The sequence below is a fragment of the Acinonyx jubatus genome, chromosome F2 (assembly GCF_027475565.1).
Source record: "Acinonyx jubatus isolate Ajub_Pintada_27869175 chromosome F2, VMU_Ajub_asm_v1.0, whole genome shotgun sequence".
Taxonomy (NCBI): Eukaryota; Metazoa; Chordata; class Mammalia; order Carnivora; family Felidae; genus Acinonyx; species Acinonyx jubatus.
Genome location: NC_069394.1, coordinates 32,115,135 through 32,141,603, shown reverse-complemented (window position 1 = coordinate 32,141,603; position 26,469 = coordinate 32,115,135). Strand labels below are relative to the sequence as shown.

The following is a 26,469-nucleotide window of genomic DNA, read 5'->3' as shown; positions in this document are numbered from 1 at the left end:
GGTACTAAGGTTATTATCTGTTATCAGGAATACAGTGGAATTGTACAACTGGATAATAACCAAACAAACTGACACAATGTAAAATTACATTATCAGTGTGTTAAAACAAAATTGCGCCCTAAAGGAGTCCACATGCCAGCTCAGAGCGGCAGTGTAATTATGCTTAACTCTGATAATTAAAATACAACGGAGATCAACAGAATCATTTTCATTAAGAAAATTATTAATGATGGTGGTATAACAGTAATTGATTGCAGAGCACCACAGGATAACGCGATGCCGAAAACCCAACATGTTTCAGGAACATCTGAGGCTTTTTCTGGTTATGTTCTATGAGAAAGAGAGAGGTTTAGAGGAGTAATTTATTATGCCTGTTCTAGGAATCCGTGGTTGTAAAAATCGCTGCTTTAGAAAACCACCATTTGGATTCAAATCGTCATTTCTGAGGGGTTCTTAAGGTCAAGATGAGTGACCCCAGTAGGTACTGTGTTATTTACAATAGAGCCGTCTGTTGCAAATTGCAGAACAACAGCCATTTCAGCAACTATCAGGCCTTCTGTCATTTCCTTTTCTTCCTACGTGTCTACTGTTTTTACAATTACGTTAGTGATTTACTTGGGTTATTTCAGTCTGGTTCCGATCGTACTGACTCCTTTATGTCCTTCGTTATCACCAATGTTTGTTATGTGATGTGAGAAAATACATTTGTTTTCATAGCCACATCTCTATGAATTTCCTTAATGAAATGTTGGTAAATAATCCTGCATGATTATACTATTAATTACCTTAGTGGATCAGGTGGGCTATCACATATTGGAGAAAAAGTATTCTAAACCACCCTGGACCCATACATGAATGAAAAGTCTTGTCTCTTAGGGGTAAATACCCAGGTGGGATGTTGGCAAATGATAAGAACTAAGAATATATCAGTTTTGTAAGTATAAAAATGAGAAATGAAGAGTGGGGTCTTTTGAGAGGTGACTCACTGTCATTCAGGGATGTTAGCTTGTCATATTCAAAGAGATGCTGATCTTGAAAGCTACCCCCCGAAGTATCTTTGACAGCTAAAATGAGGGACAACTCTTTAGGATGGATTCTTTTCAGAGTGAGATACTGTGACTACTTTTTTAAGACAGTGTATTACGTAGAAGAAATTATGATGTTATACTTTCAAATGAAAAAGCAGAATAGGAAGTTTTGTCCCCAGAATGATTGTGAGTATATTTTAAAAGTGTATGTGGGGGCGCCTGGGTGGCTCACTCAGTCGGTTAAGCATTTGACTCTTGGTTTCAGCTCAGGTCATGGTCTCACGGTTTGTGAGTTCGAGCCCTGAGTCAGCCTCTGCGCTGACAGTGCTGAGCCTGCTTGGGATTCTCTCTCTGTCTTACCCTCTCTTTCTCTCTCAAAATAAATAAATAAACTTAAAAAAAAAGCGTATGTGCAGGGACACATACTTGAAAGAAAGACCTAGAAATTAGAAGAGTATTTCTGTAGAGGTTATGGTAAGATTTGGGGAGGACATTTTTGTATCCCTCTTTTATAATTTTCTTTACATTGATTTTTTTTCTCATATAATTTAGGAAAAAATATTTGCAAATGAAAATCACCCTTTGTCTTAACTACATTCTCACTCTTCTTTTTATGCAAGCCAAACTAAAAGAACAAAGAAACCTTTGCCTTGCCCACAAAATGTCTCTCATCCATAGAATTTAAGTTATTCCTTAGTGAGTTAATTATTTTTCTTTAGCACCTCTGTGAATGTCCTGGCACTGTGTGTTTCACAAGACAATTTTCTAAATAAAAGTAATTGAGCCAATGGTTTATGCATGATATGACCCAGGTGTCATGAGTGATACAAAAGAATATGAAACACCCCCACCCCAGCTTATGGTACTTCTTGAAAAACCTTAATTGATGAAGGTTACATAATACTGAGTTCAGTCCTGCAAGGTCAGAGAAATGGGGAGAGGCATTTGAGGAGGTTGAAATTGTGTGCCTGAAAATTTATGGACTACAGTGCATACGGTGTTTTCATGAGCATATTGGCACACGCTTTAGGTAGAGCAGAGAATTTGCAAATAAAACCAGTGGGGAAGCCTCCACAAGCATCCAAGGGCCATGTTGTAGGTTCCATTAAATGCTCAGTCTGAAGACCTTGCAATGGAGGCAAGTGGAGAGCAACTGCAAGTTTTGAGGCACACACAATCACATTGGGATTTTACTAAGATTTCTGTGTCCAGGGGTTCAGCTTAGGTCCATCCATTAAGGAAACTGAGACTTTTTCTGTCAAGGAAATAGTATTGGTAGCTACACCCCTCTCGAAGACAGTAGTAAATCATCCACCTTGATCTACTCATTCCCTGACTTCTTTAATTTTTCAACTCCAAATGAACCTCTATCCCTTTGCCCCATCACCATCATTTTCCTGTCCAGCAGCAACTCCTGCCATTACCTCCAGATTACCTGACTTGACTTCTGTGGGTTCATGATTCCAGTCACCAATCTCATACCTCCTCATCTCTCTCTCTCTCTCTCTGACTTTTACTGTACTGGGCTGACAACACCCCTATTCTGGTCAGTCCAACTCTCCACTTTCCCCTGATATTTGTGATCCACAGTGAGAGCCACGCAAACATATGGTCAGAATAAAACCAACTACCATTACTAATGACAACAATGAAATCGCAGCAAATAACTCAACACTGACCAGTTTGTATCACATTTGACTGCGAGGTAAATGTGAACCCTCAGTGTATATAACCTAGCGATACAGATTTATTTTCCTGACCAGTGTGCAAGGTGACTATGTCAGACTTCTGTCTTCCCAAATATATAAAGCCCCTTGTTAGATGGTGACCTCACTTCTCATTTCACAGAGAAAGTGGAAAAGTGGAGGTGCATAGAACCCTCCAAAGGCTTCCCATCACCATTAGACTGATTACAAGGATTGATTTGGCCCATGGGACCAAATCTGGCCCACTGCCTATTTTTGTAAATAAAGTTTAAATGGAACACAGCTAAGCCTGTTTGTTTATATTGGTCTGTGGCTGCTTTTACACTGTAAGAATGGAGTTGAGCATTTGCAGAGACCATGTAGCCTGCAAAAGCTTAAAATATTTACTATTTGGCTCTTTATAAAAAAGCTTGCCAATCCCTGAACTAAACCTTACAAAGTCATTATTTTGGCTTACCAGGCCCTTCATGGTCTGCCCCTGAATATCTCTGTGGTTACATTTACTACACTCCCCAACCACTCCATTCGAGTGGTTACATACTCCTTGCTTTTGCTTCCTAGTCCAAAAATTGCCTGTTTCCAGCCCTTGGTACTGTGCTCTGCCCCCACGTTGCTCCCTCTCTTACGGCATTCAGAGCACTCTAGAGGTTGCCTTCACAGAGTCTGCCTAATTAGTCTGCTGCTCTAGGTCTTTCGTTCCTTTTTCTCCTCTGTATAAGTCAGCTCAGGCTGTTACAACAAAAGAGCAAAGGCAGGATATTGTAAACAATAGACACGTATTTCCCACCATTGCAGAGTGTGGGAAGTCCAAGATCAAAGAGCAGGCAGATTTGGAGACTGATGAGAGCCTTCTTCCTGATTTGCAGATGGTGACCATCTTTCTGTATCCTCACACAGAGGAGGGAGAGAGAGAAGGAGCTCCTTCATTCTCTTCTTACAGGGGCACTGATCCCATCATGACCGAATTATCTCCCAAAGGCGTCATGTCCTAATATTGAGGCTTCATACTCAGGGTTAGGGCTTCAACATAACGATTGAGGGAGCATATACAGTTTAGAACATCCTCTCTCATCTATGTTCATATTTGACATTTTAGTATTTATTTAAATGTTTAATAGCACTATCTCACCCCTGGAATGAGAGTTCTTCAAGGATAGGAATTCTGGTTTCTAAGGCATGGCGCTTAGTAGGTGCTCATTAAATATTCGTGAATGAATGAATGGATAAATGAAGAAGTTGCAGCTCATTCTTTAATATGGAAAGCAATATGATATGCACCTAATAATGTTTCCACAATTATCTGCTTGACTTTCTCCAACTTTCTGAGGTGTCCTCAAATTTTATTCTTTAGCTTCACTATGGAAGTTTAACTATTGTATTTCTAATTTACAGGAAGTTTGTCTTATTCTCTGACAGTTGACAGGTATTTTTTTTCCCCAACATCTTGGGGATATTCTTTCCTTTACCTCCGAAGAAAGAAACTGAAGGATATTGATGAAGTTGTATGCCCTGTGCATGGTTTCTTAATTTCCTTTACTGTTTCAGTTCCTGTGTTCGGTATTGAAGCTTTCCTTAAATGGCTAGAGACCCACGAGTATCTGCTTTATCTTTGAAGAATGGGACAATAAGGCTAAATATAAGAACAGCATGAGTTGGCAGGTGGTAGGTCTTGCAGAGGGTCAACTGATGGGTTTTGCACAGGGTCATAGGATGTCAATCGGTGAGTTTTAAAGCGTCGTAGGAGGGCAACTCAGCCATGATAATGATGTCCCCAAATAACAGTCCATGTAATTTTTTCTCTTAGCGTGGGTAGCTTCTTCAGAGAATGCCAGTCTAGTCTCTGAGATTTATGAACCTTGCAGCCAGCAATCTGAGGCCTTAGTGGGTGAAAGGGACCAGGTGGTATGTTGGAAAAGTCCTATCTCATTGTTGAGACTATAGATACTCCTTTAATTCAGGTGGCATTTTAGCATCACCCTTTGCTGAGACTGTCTCTCTGGATCTGAAGCCTCAGTTCCAGTTCTTTCTCCAAAGACTCAGCCTCCATCTCGTATCAGAGTGCAAAGGGACTGCCCCTTAACTCTACGGGGAACAGCTGAGCATGTGAAGCTAACAGCTTCTTACTCAGGATGCCAGTCTTACAAAGTTTAGGTCCACTGCTCGTTCAGCTTACCCTTCAAGGCACCAGGTGCCTTTCATTCCTAATTTTTTCCAGGATTCTATGGAATAAATCTTCTTGCTTCTTGTTGGCCAACAGTTCTTCAGATACTTGGATTCCAGCTTTCCGTGCTTTGCTTTGTCATCCGTCACTCCATTAGTTTCCTAGCTTCCGAGATTTTGTTGACTTCTGTTGCCTAATGTGCACTCTCTTTGTCCTATCTTCTTTTGTTTTCCTCTTTACTGTCATGTTTATGAGAGGGAATAGAAAATAAATGCATGCAGTCAATTCATCATACTTAACAGGAATTCCTCTCTGCTTCCTTTCCTAGGCAGTTTCTGCAAAGTTTTCTGCACTCACTTCTTTGACTTCCTCAATCCCAGCATTTTCTCTTCTTTCCAGTTTCTGCCCTCTGGCTTTATCGAAGTGACTCTCTCACAAGTCTCCTGTGGTTTCTTGTTGCCAATTTTTTATTCTACTGGGTTTGATCTATCACTTTCTACATCCAGCAACAGGTGTCTCCATCACTATCCATCCACTAACTGTTATCATTCCCTAGTCTTCTTTCTCCTCATTTATGTTTCCCATAGATTAGCTACCTATATGTTTTAACTACCCTACTCCTTAGAGCTTCACTTCTTACTCATTCTCCACAGATACCTTTATACTTCAACTCTACTTATTTATTTAAAATTCCTCAAATATCTGTCTTCGTATATCATGTTCCCTTTGCCTAATAACTTTCTAGCTATCTTTATCGTTGCTAACAGGTACCATCCAAGATCTGGCATGTAGCATCAGTACCTCTGGACAGCCTTCCCTGCCCCGTCCCCTGCGGGGGGGAGAACTCCACCCCTACCCTTCATTGTACCAGGTTGGGTGTGAACACCTCAAATGCAGTGACTCCATTTCTCACCTCTGTAACTCCACAGACTGTACACAGGGCACACTCACCGAATTTTGAATTATCACTTAATGGCTTTTATAATGCATTATTCAACAGAGTAAACTCTAGTGTGACTTGTTTGGCTTCAGAAATTATTTGTATGGAAATTATTTGAAAATCCAGTACCTAAAATGCTATTCTCCTCCTATTTAGAAAAGTATCCCATGCCTCAGCAAGCTTTTTGAAATGCTAGGGAATCTGGTACAAGAGGATTTCTTCGGAATGTCCCACATACACAGAGCATACATCGTGCTCTATCAGTCTGCCTTAAGATGTGGAAAAGAATTTAGAAAACATTAAAATCAACATCCATGCAAAAGATGCTGTCAAACCCTAGGGTTTTGTTTGACATCTTTGTGCACCAGTCATGCCAAGACATTGGCTCACTATTACTCGGCAGGTCTTTCTGGATCCACTTCACCTTCTCCTGTCAGACGGTAACTGTCTGTCATTCTCAGTTCTTCACTGGCGGAAAGTCAGTCAGACCTCACGTCTTCACCCTGAAACCTGAAATTGGAAGCTTTTCATTTTGCTCTTGGTGTATAAGTCAACCCCATTTTTGAAGGCTATTTTTAAACTTAAAAGGTCACCTTCTGTGCCATGACATACAATAGAACTTCAGAGAAGATGCATTCTCATTAGTCTGTCTGAGGTCTGTGAAGACTGTCAGACAACAGTGGGGTCAACCAAGATAGTATATCGTGGTGTCGCAAGGAAGAATATCCCAACCAAGGGAATGGATCCGAAATACATACATTTAAGTATAACAGATAAGATCTTTCTATCTATCTATTTATGTAGTTCTATCTACTGCCCATTGAAATTCAATGAGAATAAATTACTTTAAGCCAGTTTTTCCTTCAGAAATCTGGTATTTATCATCACTGTCTGGTTTCCGTTCTCAGTAACGATTTTCAAGAATGACTGCTTTCCAGTTCGGCCCCCTTTACTTTGTATGGACTTTCAAGAAATAGAAGACTCACGGGTTCTTAGGAAAATTAATATTTGCCAAGTATTTCTAATGTGGAAGTTAAGGTCTCATAATGAATATGACCTGATGGGTAATGCATATGTCTACTGCCCTCCCACCACAAAAAAAGATGTAAAATTTGTCAATAAATGAGTAAATAATCATTTGAAGTCTGCAGCACCAAACTAGTTTTTTAATGCAAATGAAATCTTATGTGTCTTAAATATAATTTCTGCTATCTTGATGTGTTTTGTGTGTAGGTTTCTAGATTAAGTTGTGTGTTTTGCTGTTAAATATTCTCACCTGGTCGGTCCAGAATGGTCTGATCTGAAGTCTAAGGAAGCAAAATAAATGGCCTATGAAGGACATTTAGGCCAAACAGTAGTTTAGTCGAGAAATCTTCCTTCATAGTTTTGCATTTTGACTAGAGATACAGATAAGAAAAATAACTATCAGTGAGATGAAGTAAGGAGAAAATGTGTATAAGAAACGGGCAAGTTACTTTTTATTTTACCTTTGGCTTTAAATGTACCATTTTAGTTAGCTATCTCAAAGGAAATTAAGATAATCATCTTTACACATGTAATGAAGGAAGATTATAAAAAGGAGGCCATGGGGCACCTGGGTGGCTCAGTCTGTTAAGCATTCAACTTCAGCTCGGGGTATGATCTCGTGGTTTGTGAGTTTGAGTGAGCCCCACGTTGGGCTCTGTGCTGACAGCTCAGAGCGTGGAGCCTGCTTTGGATTCTGTGTCTCCCTCTCTCTGCCCCTCCCCTGCTCATTCTGTGTGTGTCTCTCTCTCAAAAATAAATTTAAAAAACCATTTTTTAAAAAAAGGAGGCCATCACATGAAATTTGGGAGTGTATGTTCTTCAATTCGCTGAAATATTAGTCGGGTACCAAAAGCCAGGTAAGGAATCTGTGAACTCTTTGTGAGATGTTCAGGTTACATTTTACTTTGGTATGCTAGCTACTAGGGTATAATTTGTTTATATCTAAATGATCTTTCTTTTAAAAAATTTGGCTAATGTCTTGCACTTCGTATGTGGCCTGCCAAGCAGCAATATGGCATTCCACTTATTAGAAACACCAAAAACCTCAGGCCCCACTCAAGCCTCCTGAATCCAAACCTGCATTTTAACAAGATCCTGGGTGATCTGTGTGCACGTTTAAGTTTGGGGAGCCAAGGTCTAGTGATTGCTGATGTGACTTTAACAGAACAATATGCCGAAGGGTGGCAATAATTAACCTTGCAATATACTGGTGTAATAACTCACTGAGACTTGTGAATTTATTTGCAAATAACAAACACCACTGTAGAGCATGAGAATATCATAAAGGAAAAATAAGATTGTTGAAAAGTTCTTCCTGTTTTGTCCTTAAACATACAACAGCTTGAGTGCTATCTTTTTTGGCTCTCCCCTCATTCCCACAAATGGGATTAGAGAAAAGAAAATGCTGCTGTACTCTAGTTAATGGGAACATTTATTGCTGCTTTTCCTCTTCTTTCCAGCACTTCTTAATTTATATTAGGCATTAAATTGTAATGCCGTTTCTTTTCATGGTGAAAATGTCCCCAAGTGTATGCCTTTAAATCAATTCGTTGTTGTTTTGCAAAACAAAATGCTAAATAAGTACTTAGGGGAAACACAGGCCCCCTGAACCCTGGGACTCTCCGGAGGCTCCTGTCTGTCATCCTTCCTGCACAGCAAAAAGGGAAAAAAACAAATTTGCTGAGCCACACATTTCAAGTTGTCGACAACCCCATCCACGAGAAAACAGAAGAAAATATATATGCTCTCTGTCCTGTCAAAAGGCTTTCACCTTATCTTGAGAGACTGTCAGGGCAGGAACATCAGTGAATGGACAGGAGTCTATTAAATTAATAAGCTGCTGGATGGTGTCTGGAGAGTTATGATGCTCCATAAATCCAGTTTGATCATGGTGGACAAGGTTTAAATCTGCAGACTTCTAATACACATCCAGTTCTTGGATTGGATTTGAAGTTTTGTGCCGGAGACACAGAGATAGTCCTGCAGCATGTGAATTAAGATTTATCTTTTTTTTTCTATCCTTTTTTTTTTCTTCTTCTTACACTACTTACAAAAATGAAAGCACCTTAGGGATCCTAGCAAATGTTACTGCTGGAAATGAAAGAACCGTTGTCAAGGTGAAACCGTGACCTAGAAGCCTAAAATCAAACCTTGGTCATTCTATTCAAGCAGCCCCATCAGAACCCAGTGTAAGAGGTCTGTGTGGAAGGAAGGATGCCTGAACTTATCTATAACCTATTTTATAGTGATGCCTGTCAAATTCTACTCGTCTGTATTTATGACAGAAAGAAAACTAATGGTGTCAGATCTGCCCTATAGTAATAAAAAAATCAGGAAATATTTTCTTCACCCCATTAAATAAAGTCTTCTGATATAGCCTTTACTGTGATATAGGTTTATTTGAGTTTTTGGCTTCCCACCCTTTTAAGCCAAAGAACTATACATTATTCGAACAAATTCTCAAATAAACTATTAACTTCGGGTTGAGAACAACATATTTACACTTTACTGATAAATAAAACCCCTCGAATTAAAAAAGTGGAACTTGTTCAAGATCATAAAAGCCTCGCTGTTGAGTCGGTTTATTACACTGGTTATAATATTCAAACCATGAGGAAACTGTTAATTAACAGTTACTTCACATTGTTTCTCCAACCTGTGATTATTTTTATAAAGTTAGACTTTTCTCTCTTACCTTGGAACATAATTAGGTTAGAGAAATCTAGAATGACACGCAATGTTTTGTTATAACCGATGCTACGTGCCCACTTCACCATATTTAAAAGTCACCGTAAGAGTCATCCAATTAACACAATCGTCTCCTATAACAATGTTAAATCATTATAGTCAGGAAGAATGTGTGCAGAAGGAGGGGGCAGTTCGTCTATGCTCACTGAGCAGGGTATGCGGAGCCCTGTCCTGGGCGTGGAATTATTAAATGCTAACAAATATCCCAAGACAACAGTGTAACCATTGCCGGTTTTCTAATAATGGCGACATTGAAGTGTCAGAGCTTAAATAACTTGCCAAGTCGCAAAGCTAACAGATGACACAGCTCGTATTGAACCCACCCCTGCTTTTCATTCTTTCATCCATTTGACAGCTTTTTATTGAGGGCCTACTGTGTGCCAGCCAATTTTGTAGGCTCCGAAGTGAGCAAAACAGGCAAGAATCCCTGTACTTTTGAGCTAACATTTTTGGTTAGTGGGCAAAAACTCATCAGTAAACTGATCAGGGTTCAAGTTCTCGTTCTCTCTCTCTCTCTCTCTCTCTCTCTCTCTCTCTCTCTCTCTCTCACACACACACACACACACACACACACACACACACACACATATCCTGCTTCTTTTACATAGAAACCACTAAGAGAAGAAACAAATGAATGCATGAATGAACCCCTCGTGGTTCCTACAAGCATCTGCTCTGGGATTTACTTCTTGACCTCTGGAAATTACTAACTTTTTCAGTTAAAAAAAAAATTGTGGCGTGTTTTCCCCCATAACTTACCCACAAATTTCTGAGCGTTAAGGTCCTGTCCTGTAACACCAATATACTGCCCATTAGTAGTCAGAGATTAAATAGATGCTTTGATAATTACCTCATTCAGTGCAGTTGTGAATAAATCTCTGTGTCACTCTCTCCTCCCACCGCTACAGTGGTATGTCCCTAGCCAGGAAATGCTTAAGAAAACAGATGAGTCCCACACTGTGCCCCGCAGGTCAGAAAATTCTGGCTTTGTGGGACAAAGAGGAGGGGAAAGCCTGGAAGGCCAGGACTCTTAATGGGAACTCCCTGCTTCTGGTTTTTTCAAGTTTAATTCTAGAGACTGTGTCAATACAAGAATCTGAGCTGCTCTTTAAAGCAGGAAGGAGACCACTATTATGTTCGCTCCTATTGAAACGCTAACAGGACTTGAGAAAAGAATATTGAAAAGTTTTTGAAGATTGTTATCTGGCAAACATTCCATAAACAGTATCTCCCTGAAAACATTTACTTGTATTTTGATTCCAGCTCTGAGTCCTAGGAGCAGGGAGAGTTTGGGATCAATGCCTGACTAATAGGAAGCACTTGAGAAATATTTGTTGAAAGAATAAATGAATGTTCAGCTTCTCTCTCCTGCCTTCCCTTTTTGCCCCAGTTTCTTCCGTTGAAAGTGGAGAAAATAGATTGGGTCAGGAAGCAATAAAATAGATAACAATTTATATTTAAAGAGTGAGATGAGCTGATAGTTTTCTTGTTGTTAATGCTTTTCTATCCTATGAGATTTTGTATTCTACAGTGGCAGCTTTGTTTTGCATCGCACCTAGGTGTTAGTCATGCCAAACCCACAGAACTACATGGAAAGTATACATGGTTCCACATCTAGCTTTCTGTGCAGAGATAAAACATTTGACATTAAACGGCAAAAAAAACCAGAAACTCAACTTTGTTGAGCACTTACTTTATCACAAAGTTGTATGCCATATGCTGCTACTCTGCAAGGGTTACTATGAGTATTGTAGGTTAAAAAAAAACCAAAACAGAATATATTTTGAGGGTTTATAGATAGTTTTATAGCTAGTGAGGGATAGAGTCAGAATTTACACCCATGTGTTTTTCACAACACAACATAGCCTGCAAATTAAATGGTGTTTATTCCTACCCATGCATTTACCTTTTAATCATGTTAAAATGCGGCATGCCTACCAAATTAATGAAACAATTTAGCCCACACTGACTTAAATCTAAACAGAAGAAGAATCCGTTTTGAAAAACACTGAAAGGTAGCAGGTAAATTGCTGTATCAATAGAAATATAAATAAGACATTTTAAGAAGAAAAATTTCAGTACAGTTAATTCGACTTTCCCTAATCTGCGTTTTTTAAGTCAATTCTGGCATGCGGTGAATTGGCAAACAATGAAATGTACAAATCATAAGTGTGCAATCAAGATATAGAACACATCTGTCACCCCAGCAGATCTCCCGTATACCAAAAGACAACGACAGTTGATCTCTATTAACATCAGTTAGTTTTGTCTGTTCTTAAATTTCATATGAAGGAAATCATGGGAGTTGGAGTCATATACTCCATGACTTCTTTTGCTCAACACAAGGTTTTTAGAGATTCATGCATGTCGTTTTATGTATTCAGTTTTTCTGTCTGTTGCTGCCTCGTATTCCACTGTATCACTCTGCCATCTCTTATTTATCTATTCTACTATTGATGGGTCTTTGCATCATTCTCTTCACATTTGCAGCACTGGGTTTCTCCAAAGAGGGAGACTGTTTTATTTTTAAGAGAGCCTGTCTGGAAGCCTCTGGTAGCAATGGCCAGAAATCAGGGGACATTTTGACTGAAAGAAGTCTGGCAGAAGAGCATGAGTCAAAATCCTGTGCTTTTGTGTTTCAGTGACCTTCAAATCTTATTGACCCCAATCAGTCTTTAGGAATCAAAGCAAACTGCATCACTAGATGTTCCTGTACTTCAGTTTTATCAGTTATCTTTTTGACTGCCTAACCAAAGCAATTCGAAGAAAAATGAAATTTAAAGATTTTCCAGTGGTCTTAGTGTGTGAATATACATGGGCTCCTTCACTTTTCGGGTCTTTATTTCTCTTTGTCTTATTAATTGCCTTCCACAAAGCAACAGAGCTATCTTAAAAGCACTTTGAAATCCCTGGATGAAAACAGCCAAAGCCATGGAAAATATCAGCATTATTATATCAGTTAATAGGCAATTGAAGCAATGAAAGGAATAACCAGAAAGACAAATGAATGGCTGAGAGGTAAAACAATTATTTAAAGGAGAAATAATGGGTAATAGTAACTAGGGTTCTGAGAACAGGAATAAAACGTGTATCAGGAGGAGACGGATCTTAAAGGGAAGTGGTACACTTCGACTTAATTAGAGGACCGTGAAAACGGACACTACCAGACAATATCAGATAGCTTTGGTACTCTTTATATGAATTAGTTAAAGCATTAAGAACAATCACAGAATATGCCTTGATCTGCATTTTATTGAAGAATGTGCACCATTGCTGGAGAAATACATTTTTGAGAAACTTCCCAGAATCTAAATTGCTCAGACATTAAAAGAGAGAGAGAGAGAGAAAGAGAAAGAGGAGAGAGAGCAAATAAAAAATACAATCCTGAGAAACAAGAAATCATACAGTTAACAGCAATTGGCCGCGATGCCCTAACCTTCAACTCTGAAAGTATGATGAACTAATGTGGTTGATCTGTTAGTTGAAACAAATGTTCAAAAATGTTGGAACGGAAGCATGTGAGACATGAGGGAGTGAATAGGTTCTCTGGCCAGCCAAAAAGTCCACTGATATTAGAATATGGGCAATTCATTTAAAAACATAAAAATAAATAAATGATTTTACTATAACAGTGAAAGGGGTGGCATAAAACAAACATAATTACCCCTGGCTATATATAACAGGTCCTCTTTCTTTCTTTCTTTCTTTCTTTCTTTCTTTCTTTCTTTCTTTCTTTCTTTCAGAAAGAACTGTATGGATACTTGTATGGAGTTAAGTTACAAAATGTCTTTAAACCTCTAACTGAAGAATAGAAAAATTCAGATAAAAAATTCATATTTAAACCTTTGCAGAAATACATTTCTATAGAATTATGTTTTGCATTTGGATAAATCATTTATACATTTTGAGGATAAGGGTGATTATTTCTCCATTGTTTGCATGAGTTTAAAATTAAAATATAAAACAGGAATTTACCAAGCCACTCTGTTCTTTAAAAAAAAAAAAGACAGATTAAGGACAGATAAAAAATCTTTTGACACATCAAGATTTCTTAAAGTTCTTCATGAGATAAGAGTTAAGTAACTGTTAGCATACATTAGGAAACATAACTGCCTTGGCGTGGAAAAAATGTCTTTTGTTTCATCTGGATACTAACAGTTGGGAAAGAAAGATAAACTCTTTCCAGAAGTCTTTAGGTTCTTCTTCATGTTAGCTTGTCTTATAAATAATCAGCTAATCTTTGAAAACTTACTTGATAAAAAACACTGGAAACTGTTTATCAAATATATTTGTTAATTAAACTTTGCAATCATTTTGAGATTAGAGAATCGTAGTCCTACTCTTTAGGGTACGATTTTATTTGTTTTTCATTTGTGGGATCCCTGGTAACACTGGCTTTGCTTCTAGTATGGTTTCCATAGGGGAAAACCTTTCCAGAAACCCAGCCAAAATCCTTTTCAGCTGCATTTCCATTTTAAGTCTCAGAGCTTACAATCTTGTAATGAAAGCCCAGAATAGGCAATACTTTCTCTTTTTGTGCTAAAAAGGCTGCAGACAGTATTGTATAATAGTGATGGAGAAAGATGAACCCGCACCCCTATTGATGAGTTAAAGCAAGATACTAAGCAAAATTAGGTTTTGTACATGTGTTGAAAAATTACTTTGGCACCAAAGAGTAGGTCTAAGCACACACATACATACACATACACCCATACATTTAAGCACGCCTACGTGAATATACACCTATGTGCAAACACACCCTTTAATAACCATCGCTGAATTTGTTAATTGTGAAAATGGAACTTCTGGTATCACCATGCCCCCTAGCTCCACATTAAAGTACTGTTTTAGCTTTGACTGTTAAATAGGGTGGTTATCGTGTGTCTCCTTAAAAGCATTAGGATGTCTTAGTAAACTCTCCCTAATACTATGTAGCATTTCAAATCAAATATAAGATCAGAGAATACATTATTCTACTGTAGACATAAAATAAATGAAAATCAATAAAGAACATAAAACAGTGTCTTAAATATCCCCTAGGGTCTACAGCTGCAGTCCAGCTTCCTCATTTCGACGCAGCAAGTGGGCTGGGTACTAAACAGAAGATTGAGAGTGTATGCGTGTGTGTGTACAGGGGTGAAGGGAGGTTATAGTCTGAATTGCCAAAATTTGAAAATGCTTCAAATATCAAAAACTGTGAAGTCGGTCATACGGCAATGTCTCTCGTTCTGATGAAAAGAGCTTTAGTCACAATTTTGTAAACCTGTGTGAGTTGCTTAACAAACAACCTTTGAAAACCCAATTACGTGCAGGAATTAGGGGGATTGCCTCTTAGCAACCCGGATTATAAATAACACTTGTGCAAGAGGACAAGAAACGAAAACAGAAGGGCATAGTTTATAGTGAATAACAGTGTTGAGGTTTTGCATACATGTGGAATCATTTTTTTAGTTCAGTCCTAGGAAGAGACTAACATGTTCATTGGGCTTTTTAAATTTCACTGAATATATGTCTGCATAAATCCCTTGCCCCAAGGACTCATGTCTTTCTCATATGTATTCTGGGGAATATTCACGTTCTTGGTAGAGGAGGAAATCTGTAAAATTCACCTGCCCAAAATAAGGGAATTCTATTTTCCATTGTTAGACCGCAGACCTCTGGATACTTTTCAGCTTTGAGTGGTCTGCTGGCAGTGTAGTTTCAATAGAGGCTCCAGGGCAGTGCTAAGACCAGCTTCACTTTTCCCCCCTTTTCTCTTTGAATCCCCGTGGGGCTCTGTGATTTTTTTTCATAGCTGGACTAAAGTTGTGTCAACGGGAGACCCGCACCATAAAGACTGAAATGTTAAAGAAAGCTACAAGGAACAGCTTTGAGGCAAGGTTTCAAGCTTTGTCATCACGCTTGAAGAATTTTCTGTTTAATGTACTGTAATGCAGTATTCAATGGGGACACGTTTAATTGAGTTTTACACAACCCAGTTGGGAGTAGAGCTGCAAGGTAGGTGATGTCTAGGTTTTTAATCTTCCACTCCGGAGAGGCTTGTTGACGGAGAGGTTCTTTCTCTTTGCAAGAAAAAAAAAGGAAGCATGAGAAATGATACATCCGTGGATAAAACCAATTGGCAACCCCCAAAGGAATGAGGGCGATAAGGCGAATCCAGCACTTGTAAGAAATAAAAGAATCCAACTGTTCATTTAAATGAGAAACAACACCCGGGAAGGAGGAGGCAGGGAGGCTGGGTGCAGGAATGGGGAGGAACCCAGGCTGACAAATCGAACCGGTGATGCAGGAGGAAGGACTTCCAGCAAACAATCAGCGGCTTGTTAGGGGGATTATCAAGGAGATACTTACTGATGTGTATTTTGAAGGAAAATAAGAGGGAGAAGGGGGGCATTTTTACATTGAGGACATTGAATAACGGGCAGAAGTGTGTAGGGAGGGAGCTGCTATTACACAAACAGCATTTCAAATAAATCACCATTTCTTCCTAAAGTTCTAACCTAACCCCTGCATCAGCCTGAGTGAAAATAGCACCGGACGCTGTCAGAAAGACAAAATAATACCGTATATATCAGCTCCAAGGTATTAAACTTCCTTAGCTCAAGCAGGCCCTTTTTCTCCTTCTTCAGCAGCCTAAGCAGGCAAAAGCATAAAGCAACTGCAGCATCCAAAGATCACATTTCTGTTTTGTCTCCATGACACTAGGCTTAATATGTAGTAACTTCGTAGTTGGTTCAAGCAGAACCCTTTGGAAAAAAATATTTTTTTTTTAATATTTATTACCAACTTTCTGGCCCCCAGCAGGAGGATAACTAGATAAGGGATTACTCAGTACACTAATATATTTCAAGCATCCACTTAAAAAGTAATACTAGTACTCTAATCACTTATTTTTCTGCTGAATCTTTTTTGGACTTCCTTTTTTGGTTCTGTCCCTAAATAGTGATGGCTGGTTTTCAACGTGCCTGCGAGTGAGCGTATCCCAATAGAAAAGAGTGTACATGATAACACAGATTCCCTTGAATTCCTGCACTCCACCTGCACTGAGAGACAACACTCTAACAATGTTCTCTTATCTCTCATCAGTGTTTGTGGCATGCAGATAACTAATGCATTGTTGCCTGTCGGGATTGTTGCTAATTTAGAGCTGCTGACATGGTGCCTGGTAGTCTACTCTTTGGTATATTATTACCATGGGAAGCACTGTATTTTCATCCTTTAAAAGTAATTTGCTTTATTCAGCAAGTACCTCCAGTACAAGGCACCAGCAATGGCGTGGGGATCCATTTCAATGTTGTCCCTGTCCTCATGGAGTTTACAGTCTAATGGGGGATAATAGAACAGTCATACCGACAGACACATTTTTAAATGAAATATTAACTTGTGGTTAGAATGTTGATAGTAAAAATATCGAAATCATTTTTGTTCCATTCATTGAAACCTAAGAAACCAGCTCGATCATCTTATATACATCACTTTGTTTGTTACACATATTCATTCAACAAGTACTTACTATGCACCTGCTATGTGTCACACATTGTTCTAGATGTATAGAATAGTGACTGAAACTGAAAATTTCTGCTCGCATAGGGCATACAGTCTAGCATTTTCTCCCTTAATTCTTACTGCAACTTTATAAAATAGCCATTATTATGATATTACATAACATTAAAAAGCATCTTGTCCTTCATAAAACATTTTTGCTTTCATTGTATAACCCAGTGTATGCATCAATTGGGTGGGTAGGTATTAGTCCATATTATAAAAGAAAGCTGAATGGCTTATTTCACTTAGCATCACACTCTCCAGTTCCATCCATGTTGCTACAGAGGGCCATATTTCATTCTTTCTCATTGCTGCATAGTACTCCATGGGGGAGGGGAAAGGAAAAAAAAAGAGGTTAGAGTGGGAGAGAGCCAAAGCATAAGAGACCCTTAAAAACTGAGAACAAACTGAGGGGGGTGGGAGGGAGGGGAGGGTAGGTGATGGGCATTGAAGAGGGCATCTTTTGGGATGAGCACTGGGTGTTGTATGGAAACCAATTTGACAATAAATTTCGTATATTAAAAAAATAAAAATAAAATAAAAAACATTATGAAAAATGCTATTTATCTCATTTGTAAAAAAAAAAAAAGAAAAGAAAAGAAAGCTGAGGCACAGACAGGTGTAAAGTAATTTCGCCAAATTTTCATAATAAGTTAAAATTAAATGTATGGCTACAAATATAAGCCTCCTAATATTTCAGTATAATTTTACCTTACTATGCTCTTTGTTACTATGATTTTTTTTTCTCACTTTCCGAAAGTCGAGAACAGTGTTTTCATTTTTTGGAAATTATCAGAAAATGGAGGTCAGTTTATCAACATATATTCAAAATTTCTTATACATCTCCGTAGCCGGGGGCGGGGGGGGGGGGGATTCTCTTTGGAAAGCAGTTTGAGAGCTGTCATTGCTAAAAGGCAAGGGACTTACAAGTCATATGTTTGGAGACAGCGTTTATGCTTAGGACCATGGTTTTAGAAACCGCCTAATCCCAATATGATGGCACTTCTCAGGGACCTGAGACTGCAGAGCACAAATGAAAAGAAAGTACTGGAAAAATCCACTTAATGAAAAAGTTCTGTAGATAAGCTGGCTAATTACATTGGTACAAAAGTGATAATGGTTGGATTTTTGTTGTCTGAAACACTACTGTTGTAATTTTTTGGATCAACGCTCACTGAGATAGCCCTCGGTTTTGATTAAATCATAATTTCAGAAATGAAGCAACCAAATGGTTACAACTTTTGTTCAGGGATAGTTTAAAGATCCATCTATGTTTTGAAGAATGAAGACCAACCCTTAAATGAGACAATCCACTAAAAGAAACGTCTGCAGAAAACTCACTCTAGGGTTTGTCTTGCTTCTAACATCATGTTTAAATGTATGGACTGCCTGGAATCCAAACACCCTAGGTTCAGATCCTGACTGTCACTCATTAGCTGTGAAGCCTAAGGCAAGTTACCTGAAACCTCTGACTTGATTTTCTCAGTATAAAATTGTGTGTGTGGAGGAGGGTGGGCCCTACCTTACCAGATCATTTTGAGGATGAAATGACAAGATATATGTAAAAGAAGGGCTCCTAGCAATGCGTGGTGCATGGTACATACTATGTAATTGTAAACAAATTCTGTCCTGAACAAATTTCTCCATTTATATCACAGTGCAATAGGAATCTAAGCCATAGATAAGGAATCATAATAATTTAAAGCTAAGGAGATTTTATTAGGATTAAGAGTTGGTTTTCTTTGAATCACTGTTTTTGCCTCCATAGGCAATATTTAGGTTTAACAACAAATCTCTGGAAGAAGTTTGAGTTTGGGGATGGAGTAGGTGACTCTGAGGCTGATGGATCGAGAGTGCTGTCATTACTCTATTGCCCATTTGTCCCATTGTTCAGAGCTTGCTTTTTTTTTGTTTTGAAAGAGAAGTAATTAATAAAGCACTTCTTTTTCTGATACAAACAAGAAACAGCAACTCGGTGTCTGGATTAAAGGAAGGATAGCTAAGATTCTTGGCATTTTGTCCCATCCTAACATACCGCCTCCAAAGGATAGCTTCCTATCACAGTGATTTGCTAAGAGTTTGCCCAAAATGCACCACCTGCAAGATTCTGATATTCAGTTCTTCCCCCCATTTTCCTTTCCCTGTGCCCCATCCTCGCAAGCTCTTATTTTGAAAGTCACTCTGTAGATTGTGTATACTAATGTAGCTAGCTGGCTCCATCTGTGGGTCACCAGATAGACTGATAGTTCTGAAAGTATGGTCCACCAACAACCGGGGGACCTAAAACATTTCCCAGAATATCATGGAGCCAAACTATTTTTACATCACTGAGATGTTATTTACACACTTCCACTGTGTTGGCATTTGCACTGATAGGACAGAAGCAATGGTGGGTGAAACTACTGGAACTTCAGCATGAGTCATGATTGTGGCACCAAACTATTAGAAGACTTGTATTCTTCCACCAGGCAGTCAAAGTTACAACAAGCGAAAAAGAAGACAGTGCTACTTGAGAATGTTCTTGATGCGGGCACCTTTGTGGCTCAGTGGTTAAGCATCCAACTCTCGGTTCTAGCTCAGGTCATGATCTCATGGTTCATGAGTTCGAGCCCTGCATCAGGCTCTACGCTGACAGTACAAAGCCTGTTTGAGATTCTGTCTTCTCTCTCTCTCTCTCTCTCTCTCTCAAAAGTAAATAAATACACATTAAAGAAAAATAGTGTTCTTGATGAAGCAACAGAATTTAATTCTTTTATTAAATCTAAACCCTTGAGTATGTGTCTTTCTAATATTCTGCTTGACAAATGGGAAATACACATTAAGCACTTTTGTTTCATACTAAAGTGCCATGGTTGTCTCCAGAAAAAAAAGTTTGTATGATACTTGAATGAAAAGTAAAATTAACTACTTTTTTCATAGAATACTACTTTTGCGGGGCACCCGGGTGGCTTAGTCAGTTAAGTGTCCGACTTTGGCTCGGGTCATGATCTTGCAGTTCATGGGTTAAAGCCCTTTCATTGGGCTCTGTGCTGACAGCTCAGAGCCTGGAGCCTGCTTCACATTCTGTGTCTCCCTCTCTTTCTGCCCCTCCCCTGCTCATGCTCTGTCTCTCTCTGCCTTTCCATAATAAATACACGGTAAAAAAATTTTGAGAATATAACACTTATTGAATTTTGGTGTAGTATCAAAGAAGAATTCCCAAATTATCTGAAAAGGCTGCTAACTAAAATCCTTCTCTCTTTTCCAACCACATATCTACATAAGTGTAGATTTCTTTCATATATTTCAATCAAAACAGCATCGCACAGTACACTACAGAGAAGCAGATACGAGAATCCAGCTGTCTTCCATGAAAGCCAGATGTTGAGGAGATTAGCAAAAATGTGACACAGTACTACTTCTGACTACTTGTTCTGTAAAATGTAGTTATTTTTCATTAAAAATTTCTTTTTGTGGTGAAATGTCATGTGTTTATTAGTTGTTATTTTTAAATGAATACACATTTTACGAATTTCTTAGCTTTGGCTTATGTTTTGATATAGTAATAGGTAAAACCCACATAAACCAAAGGTTTGGGGGTCATCAGTTTTTAAGAGTGTAATGGAGCCCTGAGGCCAAAATGTTTGAGAATCACTGTGACAGCTCACATGGAAGGAATCTGAGAAGGGACAATTCACAGGCTGTGGATTCAGGCTTCAAGGCCCAGACGGACAGGCCACTGGCTTCCCTTAGAAATACACACCTTCGGTAGCAGTTTCCAAATTGGGAAAATGCTCAGCTGGCCTTGTCCCTCCCTACCCCTTCTGATCTTTACAAGCCTTTACAAGCTGTTCTCCAATTCATTCAAAATAAAAAGGATTTTTAAACACGCACTGGCCTAATTTTAGATGAAAGTGAAATGTCAATTAAGAAGTCTAATTTAGCTCTAGCCACTAAATTAGCTTTTTCTACCTTACAGAGCAGCAGACAGTGTGGGGCAGACGTAGAGAAAGATGACTGAGCTGACATTTCAGTATGCTGGTTTTGCTGACCTGCATTTTCTTACAACGGGAAAGAGTACTTCAGGCAGTAGAATTATTCTTTCCTTAAAAAAAAAAAGTGGGGTACGTTCTTTGTCCACAGCTGCTGTTTCAACTCTTTCTTCTTTTCAAAATTACAAAAACTGCTCGTGATGGAAGCCATGGTTATAAAAGTAATCGGTTTGGACTTCCTAGGTTTTAGAAAGTACGTTTGAAGTCTTGTGGATATTTCATCAAACCTGTTAACTTTGCTAAAGAATGAATCATTGCAAGTAATTATATATACTTAATCCTCAGCAAAGATAGATTGTTTCTTCTTATCCCCAAATATTGCACTACTGTGACATTATGACTCTAGCATTCCTTATGATACTGACACAGAATTACTTTAGTTTCTTTACTGAACTTGGTGCTAAGAGGATAAGAATCACATTGTAACTTTTTTTGGAATTCAAAAACCTAGCAGACTTTAGAAGGTTAATGACTGTTTTTGATTTTGAATGAAAGCTCAAATTGGCAAATTAGTCAATAGAAAATGTATTGTCATAATTGATTGGTCATTGTGAAAGACCAAGTTGTGTAAATATTGCATTTTTGTATCCTTTATCTCAACACCCTGAAGATCATATTCAGGATGTGTAGGTACCATATGATAGAGGGAAAAGACTAATGAACTACTTATGCCAATACTTAGGTTTTGAAACATTTGTTAAAGTTTTTTTTTTTTTTTAAGTTTATTTATTTAGAGAGAGAGCATGGAGGAGGGGCAGAGGCAGAGGGAGAGAGAGAATCCTAAGCAGGCTCCACGCTGTCAGCACAGAGCCCAATGCAGGGCTCAATCTCACAAACCATGAGATGATGACCCGAGCCAAAATCAAGAGTCAGAAGCTCAATCGTCTGAGCCACCCAGGCACCCAATACTTACTTTACTCTTAAAATTTCCCTACTGCAAACAAATATTATGTCCAATTTCTAGGAAATCTTTAGGGAGATTTAGTAAAATTAGGGCCATGCAAATAATGGGACTCCCTATGTGTATACACAATTTTCAGTTAAAATATATATAAAACATTATAATGTATTCAAGTTCTTTCCCTTTAAAATTCTCTTTACCTTAATTTTCATTACTAAGTATTCCAGACACATGATTTTGCCTCCTGTTACGGACTCACCTACTTTGCATTTGTTTTTAAAATAACATAGTGTAATGCCTAGTTTGGGGCAAATGCCTAAAAAAATACATAGAATGATAATGCTCACAAACTATAGGACATCATTAAATATTATTTTCCTTTGTTTTATTTTGTCTATTTTATAAAGGGTGTGTGTGTGAGAGAGAGAGAGAGAGAGAGAGAGAGAGAGAGAGAATAAATCAGGATTACTTTGTAAAAACCTGGTTGAATCCATCATTGTATTCATATTTAGATCCATCAGCTTAGGATCTAGTTTTTGATAAATATGATGGGGTCAGTAACCGTAATCCTCTTATGCTCCTCAGGCAATATTTACAAATACGATTCTCCTCTTTTTTGATGGGTGTGGGACTACAGCTCTAGGAGCAAAGATCTTGAAAGCGCACCCAACCAAGGGTACATCATCCATGATAACACTGTCAAAACTGTTTTCTTGCTACTCCCATGCAACTAGCCAGACACTTCTTCAGTTGCTGGGAAGAAACGGTGGGAAACATTTTGCATGAAATCACCTACCAGTTGTCAGAGCTCTTTTTCCCGAAGAATTTTGAGAATGCCCAAAGCTGCTGGTAAATGAAGAAAGTGTACAGAAGTGGCATTAGCTGGGACTGACAGTATGTATCCAACAAAGGCCAGACCAAAATTGCGCTGGATTTTATTCTTTTTATATCCCAATAAGAGATACTGTTTCTTCTGCGCCTTCTAAAAATATATAATTTTACATGTGATGCGAGCACCAAACATGCAATATATATGAATTACAAAGCAAAAACAACAAACATCCATGAATCTACCATCCAGATAAATAACCAGAACTATAGCAGGACATTCATTTATGTCTATACTTATCTTCGTCACATCTTCCTCTCTGTAAAATCTCCCTCTTCTAGCGGTGAACCTCCATTCTGATTTTTACACATCAGCCCTTTCCCTTGCCTTTAAAAAATAGCTTGATCATCAGGCGCCTGACTGGCATAGTCAGTTCAACGTTCGACTTTGGATCAGGTCATAATGTCACAGTCCATGGGTTTGAGCCCCGTGTCGGGCTCTGTGCTGACAGCTCAGAGCCTGGAGCCTGCTTTGGATTCTGTGTCTCCCCCTCTCTATGCCCCTCCCCAACTTGTGCTCTGCCAATAAATAAATAAATAAGTAAGTAAGTAAGTAAGTAAGTAAATAAAACATTAAAAAATTTTTTAAATAAAATCTTTATGAAAAAATACTTTATAAAAAATAGCTTTATCACATGTGTGTATTCCTAAAGTATATATTGCTTGGCTTTACTAGATGACATATTTTTTACTCCTTGGGTAAATTCTGTATCTTACTATTAGAATTAAGAAAAAAATAAACTATGGAGGCTAAGGCTAAGGCTCCTAAGGTACCTCTACTATGGAGGTGCCTGGGTGGCTCCCTTGGTTAAGCGTCTGACTTCGGCTGAGGTAATGATGTCATGGTTCGTGAGTTTGAGCCCTACTTCAGTCTATGCACTGTCAATTCAGAGCCTGTTTGGGATTCTCGCTCTCCCTCTGTCTCTTTGCCCCTCCCCCACTCATGCATGCTCCCTCTCTCTCGCTCTCCTCTCTCTCAAAATGAGTAAATGTAAAAAAAAAATCTTTTTACTGTGGATTTTGAAAATAAACCAGCTTGAGAGCATTCATTATTTCAGTTGGTAAACTCAGTATTGATATATTGGCAATAGATCTATAGCAACTAGCTACTTTTATGAAACTCATATTTAAGATCTGATTACTATAGTGTCTCAAGAGTGAGCATGTTTAAATTTCTTGATACATATATTTTGCCATACAGTATTTTAATATGTCAGTACATGTTTCACTACCATGACATTCTCTATCCCTTGGGAGTTTTAAGTATTACGATTAAAAAAAAAAAAAACAAATCTTTGGTATTGAAGTAGGTTAAAATAATGACTTCTTCAATTTTTTCTATTAATAGTAATAAAATATTTTTTGTATTTTTTCTTTTTTGTATGTAATCTATTATTTATGAATACGTTGAGTGTTATTTTACAGTTCCTCATTTGTTGTTTTCAGTTTTTCAATTTTTTTTTTGAAAATTTTATTTTTTGTTTTTTTAACTTTTTTCTTTGAAAATTTTAGTCTTAATTAGTGAAATTTTTCTTTTTGAGGTTGTCTAATATATAGATCATTCCATTTACAATTTATTTGCCTCCTGTAAATCTTGGAAAGACTGTTCACATTTGGAGATTTAATAAATAGTTTAACAGTCCTTTTTTACTTAAGAAAATCACTGTAACTCTTTAATCTGTAATGATATTATTAATTATAATAACAAACTTGCCAACACTCCTGGGGTTCTTACTGTGCATCAGACAGTTTTCTCGTCACTTCACATATTTACCAATTTAATCCTTTCAATAACCCTGTAGCAATGGGCACTATTATTATCTCTGTTTTATAGCTGGGGAAACTGAAGCCCAGAGAGAAGAATTTGCACAGAGAGAAAATAGAAATGGAAGCAAAATCGTCATCTCTTAATGTCTATGCTCTAATGCCCCTCTAAAACTGATTTTGAGTTTACTCCTTCTTACATTTATGTCAGTAAATGGTTTGAAGTGTAGATCTAAATAATTATTCTTAGAAGAGTGAAACATTCCCCAAACTGATTTGTTTGACCTACCAAATAAATACATTCTAGGTTCTTTTTAGACCAGTCGATTCTATCTATACTTTCATCTTTCCTTATTTTTAGATCATAGTGATTTGATTTTATACCTTTATGGTGTTTTAACATATTACCTTACATTATTCTTTTTCAAAATTATTTTAGATATCTTCATCTATTCTACCAGATGAAAGAAATAATTTTTTTGGGGGGTGCGTGGGTGGCTCAGTGGGCTGAGCGTCCGACTTCGGCTCAGGTCATGATCTCGTGGTTCGTGAGTTCGAGCCCCGCATCGGGCTCTGTACTGACGGCTCAGAGCCTGGAGCCTGCTTCTGATTCTGTGTCTCCCTCTCTCTCTGCCCCTCCCATGCTCATATTCTTTCTCTCTCTCTGTCAAAAATAAACAAACATTAAAAAAAAATTTAAGAAATAATTTTATTTAGTTCTAAAAGAAATACTTAATGAGATGTTGTTTAACATTACACTGCATTTATAAATCAATTTGTAAGCAAATTGTCATTAAAATATTTTCTCCATTTTAACTCTCTTTATATTGGTAAATTCTGATTTCTATCAATACATCTTTTCACATGGGTCACATATCTACCTTGGTAAAATATTTCCACGTATTAAAATTTTTCCATATAGTGAGTAGTTTTGTTGTAATTATGAATAAAATTTTGTAGCAATTACATTTTTCTCTAGTAATGATACATGAGTGCTGTTAATCTTTAAAATATTTTTTGTCTGATATAAATAATTATCTAATTATTCATGGGGCACCTGGGTGGATTAGTTGGTTGAGCGCTGGACTTCGGTTCAGGTCATGATCTCACGGTTCGTGAGTTCAGGCCCTGCATCGGGCTCTGTGCTGACACCTCAGAGCCTGGAGCCTACTTTGGATTCTGTGTCTCCCTCCCTCTCTCTCTCTGCCCCTCCCCCACTCACACTCTGCCTCTTTCTGTCTTGGGGATAAATAAACATTAATTTAAAATTTGTTTAAAATAAATAATTACCTAATTAATCATAATTTCTGAATAATGACTTTTTGGTTACCTTTTATGGCTTTACAGTTCTGATTTTTGTTTCCTGCCTTATTACATTGGCTACAACTTCTAGAGAATTTTAAATACTATTGTTAATAGCAGAGATTTAAACATTTAAAAACCTGTGTTAAATGAAAATAAAGATTGAAGGCATATACCATATAATTATATTTTACGTATTTGTTCAACCTAAGCCCTATATTTCAGGGAGAAACAGTTTAGCACAGCAAGGCATGGACATTGGCTTTCCTATTACCATACTGGTCTGGCCAAAATACATTTTTCAGGAAAAATTATCATGGACTTGATCTGCTTTATTGTAGCAAAGAGAGTTATTTTAAAATTCTGATTGCTATCATCCAAATAATGGAAATGACACAGAGGGGAAATTTTTGAAAAGCTTCACCTGGA

At 37.9% G+C, this 26,469-nt stretch overlaps 1 protein-coding gene across 2 annotated transcripts in view; it reads left to right on the top strand.

Annotated features, from left to right (window-relative positions):
* ZFPM2 (zinc finger protein, FOG family member 2) overlaps window positions 1-26,469 on the top strand; it is a 464,096-nt gene that overhangs the window by 311,068 nt on the left and 126,559 nt on the right. The gene's annotated exons all lie outside the window — the stretch shown is intronic.